Here is a 7,151-nt window from a genome sequence, read left to right on the forward strand (position 1 = left end):
ATATGAGTAAGCTCACTATTTTTTAAGAGCACTATAAGATTAAGTAAACATTAGATTACAATTAACTTTTGATAACTAAGATTATGTATATTTTTTCCTAGGCAAGATAAACTAAAAACTAGCCACCTTATAGGTCTTCTTGTTATATTTAGGCGTATGGATATTTTTAATTGATTTATATATCTTTGATTGAAAATTCATGAAGAGTGAAATATGTTAATGTTATATTTAAATCATGATAGTGATAGTATAAACACCAACACATAGCTATAAAACTAACATTTAACTATCGAATTAAAATTGCAGTATGCATAATAGTGGGCAAGAAAATTAGTAGAGTCGACCCTTAGGTTTGAAAAAGTAGAATAAAAAGAGACTTATAAGGAATCCATAAGAGATCTCTTCATAATATAATGGGGTTATTCAAGTTCGAATACACAACAATCACACCTGTATACAACTTGCCACTGATATATGACCAATATGTACTAGAGAAGCAGGAGAAGAGGTAAGTCCCATCTAAAAATTATTGAAGAGTTGTCTAGAAGTAGTGAAGGATAAATCAAATTTGAATAACTTACATAGGATGAGCAATAAATGTGTGCAAAAGCAAGGAGTTCCTACTAGACATAGAATCAACAAGATTATGCACAAGAAGAGAACAAGTAGGAAGTTCACACTTAATGCATATATCAGAGCATACGATATGGACCACATTATCATATAGCTTGAATCAAACATTAACATTACGCTGAAGTAGACATGGGAGATGATGGGAAAATTGAACCTTATTTGGTCAGTTATCCAGTTGAGAATGGACAATCAATGAAGATTCTTTCCTATTGATATATTGGTGGGAGTGGATGTTAATATTGATGGAGTAAAAAACAATACTAATTTTGAGGAAATTGAAATCATAGATAATCTAATACTTATATAACATTTCTTGGCATTAACGGAGCCTTTAAAAATCAAATTATAATTGATCGGAAGAGAAGGAAGATGATCTTTAAATTAGGAGACCTGACGGTGACAGTAACATTTGATCTAATGGAAAGATATTGATTTATGGAGTTGGTCATAGATAGATTCACTATAGAGAACCACGATAACATTGTTGGGTGTGTGTTATATTCTTTCCATAATTAGTGTCATGTGTTATTACGTTGCGTCAGGCAAAGAAGGGGGGTTTCAGGGGGCAGGAGCCCCCCTACATGGGATCTGGGGAAACACCCTTGGATTTTTTTTTTTTAATGCAGACCCACCAATGCTTTTGTGCATGGTTTTGGGCAAGATGGTTTTTCCCATGGTATTTTATAGATCTGATCAAGGGAATTGCAGTTATGTTCTAATCCAGTGTTATTGGATTAAGGTTTATGAATGCTCTGGCATGTATGTAATATATCTTAACATTGAAAGGAACATAATGAAAATTTAATATTGTTTTCTTTATTTTGGGTTACAGGAGAAAATATCTATGTATATTTTTATGTTCTCGCTATTGTATATTTTTCTATATTTTTAAGAATTCATTTGTAGTTAATTTTTGTACAAGGTTAAAACCTACATACATTGACAATGTCATTGCATGTTGTTTGGTTTCTAAATTGTTCTAAAATAATAATCAAGTGTCGACATTAACATCAAACTGAGGATTTGTCTTTTTATCTCAAGGTAAACAATTTTTTTTTTATGCAAGATACTTCTAGAGATTAACACTCCTCCTAAAATGATATATCTTCCAATCCAACGACAAAATCAACACCTAAAACAAATAATGACCCTATGTACTCTATCAAATCAATCTGTATTTGAAAGAACTATGATCAACCACATAGCAAATGAAGATTCTAATTAAAGAAGCTTGCAATAATTCAATCTGAAGGTAACATTACTCTAACATTTCATGAAATAACTATGTGCCTATCGAAATAACAATCATACTTTTGGAAACAATAATTGAAAATAATAATCGTAACTAAGGAAGCAACATGCAGTAGCTAAGGAAACAACTTAAATAAATATCGTCTTCATAAGAGATAACAAGCATGATTAAATAGTTCTTAATGCTTCAGTTCAAGCGAACCATAAATAACAATACCAATCAATCTGCTGGGAGAAAATAAGTAGAAATATTAGTAAATTGATAATACAAATTAGAAGATGGTGCCTCGTCCAGGAAGCAGTCTTGAACCACCAGGAGTCATACTACATAAGAGAAAGTCAGATCAACAAAGAAATTGATAAACTTGAATTTATCAATACAAGATCTTCACACTAACTTCTTTGAATAATTACAACCCAAGGTCAATAATTGTTCTATCTTCAAAATTACAATATTTTTTCATTACCCGTGCATGGGAAAACTCTCCTCATTTTATAATATAGAAAGGGTGATCAAAACCGAAAATATCTAGAATAAAGAACGATATGAGAATAAAATATTCTTAGATCGTTCTTTCTTAATTGAAATAAATTTGATATCTTCTAGTGAAGAAACCAAGAATGTTATCGACAACCAATTCCTTAATCTAAAATTGGCCTCACCTAAATTTTCCATGTATGTTCTTCAAATTCCATCAACTTCCATTGAACTTCGACATGCTCTCGTAACCCTTGCCTATGATAAAACCTCCAACAAACGCATTATCGATTCATTTATAAATAAAATAGTTATATTTAAAATGAGATTATGAGAAAAATATTAATCATTTAAAGACTTGAACTATGCTAGGTGATGAAGCATAATTATGAAGAAAAAGGCAAGAAATTAATATCAAAGCTCAAGATTATAATGAAAATATTGGCCATTACAACGCTCAACACACTTAGGGATGATTATGTCAATCCAACTACCGACAAAGTGCTAAGATGGTGAAGTGTTAGTTCTTTCACATCAGACTTAGATGAAGCCCTTGAAAATTGATAGCACAATTTGTATCCAATATCCACTAAAAGATGCACATGTATCACCTATGTAGTGCACTAGATCAGAACAAATTTATGTGATCCCTTGAAGTATGGTGGAATGACAAATGTATATTCCTTTGCGGAAAAATTCAAGGCATAGGTAGCAAAACATCTTAGGTATTTCTCCTTTCATATATCTTTGAAAGATACCTATGCACAATGGTGGGTGGCGCATGAGGAGAAGATAGAAAATTGGCATATATGTAGAAATTTGTTGTAGATAAGATTCTAACTAAAGAACAAAAATGGAGATAAGTATGCTAGCTTGGGCTTTCCAACCACTCATCTAAAGGGGTGTGTTGTAGCATGGACCAAGAATAGGATACTAAGAGCAATGGTTCCATCAATTCATACATACACTAGATACTATCCCTAGGAATTGGCATACATAACTAGGAGTGCATGGAGGAACAATAGAGTAAACAATGATGACTTGGAACTTCAAGGGTCACTTTTAGCTTTCAATATAATGATCCATACATAAACACATCATTATAATATTTTAAAGGAAACATTTTTACCTCAGAAGGTCCAATTGTGTAGAAATCAGTGCCATTGTGTCTCACACACTAACACTCTCATCTTCTTAGACAACTTATGGAATGTAACAACATAATGGAGGAATACAAAGAAGAAGGTGAATCGAGAAATTTAAATATGTTAGAGACAAAAGGGGGGCATAAAATAGCAAGGAAACAACTTGAATATGTAAATTATACCAAGCCTATCAAGATGAATAAAGTAAATATTGGAATAAAGAGAATCTGAAGCTTACTATTATTGGAGACTATTGGCACAAAGAGATGGTAAACAATATTGTTGATTTGCTATGTGAATCTCAATATTTGCTCCCCCGCCACTTTCTCAAAGGTGAAAGGCATAGTAGGTGCATTGTGAAAAATTAATATTTCATTAAATCTAGATGCAAAGATAGTTGAACCCAGTATACAAGCAGAAAATGAAAACATAATTGGATAGAATGCTGGAAGTAGGGATTATTGAACCAATAGAAGAATCATAGTGCGTAAGTCCATTGGTGGTGCACGATAAGAAGATAGAAGAAATCAAGATCTATATAGAGTTAAGGAAGCTAAATGATCCATGTATACAGACATTGTTCCCCACCCAGTTCACATATGATGTATAGGAAAATGTGGGAACACAAGAGGCCTAATCATTTATAGATGGTTTCTTAGCATACCATTAGATTAATATCATGTCATAAGATATACAAAATACTACGTCTACAATAGAATGGGTATCTTTCCAGTATATTGTGATGTCTTTCGGTCTAAAGAATCCACTTAAAATATTTTCTAATGTGGTCATAGTAGCTTTCAAAGAATTTATCCATGACTTCTTGGAGGTATATCTCAATGATTGGATAGTATTTAGATTTCTAAAGAAACAAATTGAAGTCCTTCATCTCATGCTTTATAGATATTAAAAACTAAAAATATTGCTAAATTAGAAGAAGTGCATTTTCTATTCACCCTTTGGTATTTTGTTAGGTTATGTAGTATGCAAACAAGGTCTATTGGTTGACCCTGAAAATAATGATTTCATAGTAGATTTTCCACCACATACATAAGTACGTATGTTGTACACGACTTTGGGACATACAAGCTACTATAGAAAGTTTATACAAGGATATGCAGAGACTATAGCTCCCTTGGAGAAGATTTTGAAAAAAAAAGTAAAGTTTTAGTAGAGTAAAGAATGTTAGTAGGAGTTGGACATATTGTAGGACAATTAGTTATCACATCACTTTTGTTATTTCCAAAATGGGGAAAGGATTTTCGTGCTCATGTGGATGCCTCATCCATAGATTTGGGTGCAATATTAGCCCAACTAGGAGAACAGGATATAGATCACCCTATTGTGTTTTCTCACCAAAAACTATCGATAGTCCAAAAAAATTACACCACCATGGAGTGGGAGGGATTGGCAATGGTATATGCACTTCAAAAACTTAGAGATTATCTACTAGGGTCCCACTAAAAAATGTGTACATAACATTTTATGCCGAGATATTTGGTCAATAAACCAATATTGTGGGGAAGAAAATGTCGATGGTTGTTGCTACTTTAGGAATATGACTTCAAGTTCATTGTATAACCTAGAAAGATAAATACATGATTAGATTATTTGTTGCATATTTCATTAGAGAAATTTTGAGGTTAAAAATCGGCCTCAAAACAAAATGTACAACAAAAATCAACTTTTTAAGAACCAATATGATTCAAGATTATGATGTCAACCATTGGGGATGATTCACCATCTTTGGAGTAAAAAAGTAAAAATATTAAAAATAAAATAAACTAAAAAACTACTTTTTCAACTCATATTTTCAACTTATCTCCCTACAGTTTCACTCAAATTTCATGTAAGAGAACTAGTTGGTTGCGGAATTTAATTCATCATCCAAGGAGTACCAATGTTTTATATTTTTTTGGACCCTATTATATGAAAAATGAGAAATACATGTAAAATGTGATTGCAATCACATTTTCATGTGTTTCTTAGTTTTTGTGTAGCAAGGTCCATCAAAATTATGCAATATGGGTATTCCTTGGATGAGGAATTAAATTCCACATCCAACGAGTGCTCCTGCTTGAAATTTGAGTAAAACCATAGGGAGATAAGTTGAAAAAATAGTTTTTTCTTTTTTCTCTCTAAAATTTGATGATGTAATCTAATCTTATTTTCTTATTTCCACTATTATTTTATAATATTCCTTAGGAGTTCCATTTTAGACCTCAAAATTTCTCTAATTTGTATGGAGAAGATGCGTTAAATATGGATGAAAAGGATTGATGATTACTTTGCAAACATTATTTGGTTACTCAGTACATGAGTAGCCTCAATGGCATATATAGTCACGTAGAAGAAACAACCAATGGTGAAGGCCTCATATTACCAACTAATATCGGGTTGCCTATACAAAATAATCAAAGAAGAAACACTTTGGAAATGTGTAACAGAGAAGAAAAGGCCATTAATTCTATCAAAAGAACAAAAAGGAGTTGCATGAGGTCATTATGTGGGGAAGGCCACCACAAAAAATATCTTGCGCGTAGGAATTTTGTCACCCACTCTACATAAGAATGCTAGGGATTTTTGCCAATTTTGTGGGATATGTCAGAGAGTTGGAAAACCCTCTAGGAGGCATGAGATGGCATTATGTCCATAGGTAACATTGTAGACATTTGATAAATGGGAAATAGAATTCATAAGACCAATCTACCCACCAACAAAAAGATCAAGAGCTAGATACATAATAATTGTGATGGATTATCTTATCACATGGGCTAAAGTGTAATTGTTCACAACAGCAACACAAAGACAACCACATGGTTTATATTTGAAAATGTAGTTAGGAGTTTTGGATGTCATAAAATACTAATGAGAAATCAAGGTACTCATTTTATAAACAAGGCAATTGCTGCTCTAACAGAAGAATTTTAGATTTATCATTAGAAGAGTACCCACTATCATTCTCAATAAAATGGAACTGAGAAAGATACTAACTTAAAAAAAAAAATTACCGAGTTCTCATTTATTTAGAGCTCACATCAAATCATGATTTTCATGCTGATTTTGAAAAGTGTTGATGCAACATCAACCTTTTTTCGAGAAGCATATTTTTACATTTTAAATATTTCTGTGTATTAAGTATGAACATTTTATTTAAAGGTTTGTGATTTTGCAAATTTTGAAAAGTGTTGATGCAACAATGACTGTTTCTTTTGGGGGAGGGGATGTTTTTTTCACTATAATTTTTCTTATATATTAAGTATGGACATATTTTTTCAAATCTTGGTGATTTTGATGTTGAATTTGAAAATTGTTGATGTAGCATAGCCCTTATTTTTTCGGGGCAATTTTTTTAAAATTTAAATTTTCTTATACCTTAAGCATATGTTTTTTTTAAATGTTGGCTATTTGACCACTTTTCAAGTTCTCTTCTTCTTCTTCTTCATTTTCTTCCTAAGTTGTTTGCTTTTTAACTGTTTTTCAAGTTTGTTTTTTTTGTTTTCCTTTGCAATGTTTTTTTTTTTAAATTAATTTTTCAATGTTTTTTAAAAAATTAGAAATAATAATAAGAAAATTATTATTATGAAGTTATGACTTTTCATATATTTATGAATCGTTAATTAATAGTTTAATATACATAAAAT

Source organism: Pinus tabuliformis, chromosome 1_1 (genome assembly GCF_031772625.1).
Source record: "Pinus tabuliformis cultivar Carrire ecotype Pingquan chromosome 1_1, CPIR1, whole genome shotgun sequence".
NCBI classification, from domain to species: domain Eukaryota; kingdom Viridiplantae; phylum Streptophyta; class Pinopsida; order Pinales; family Pinaceae; genus Pinus; species Pinus tabuliformis.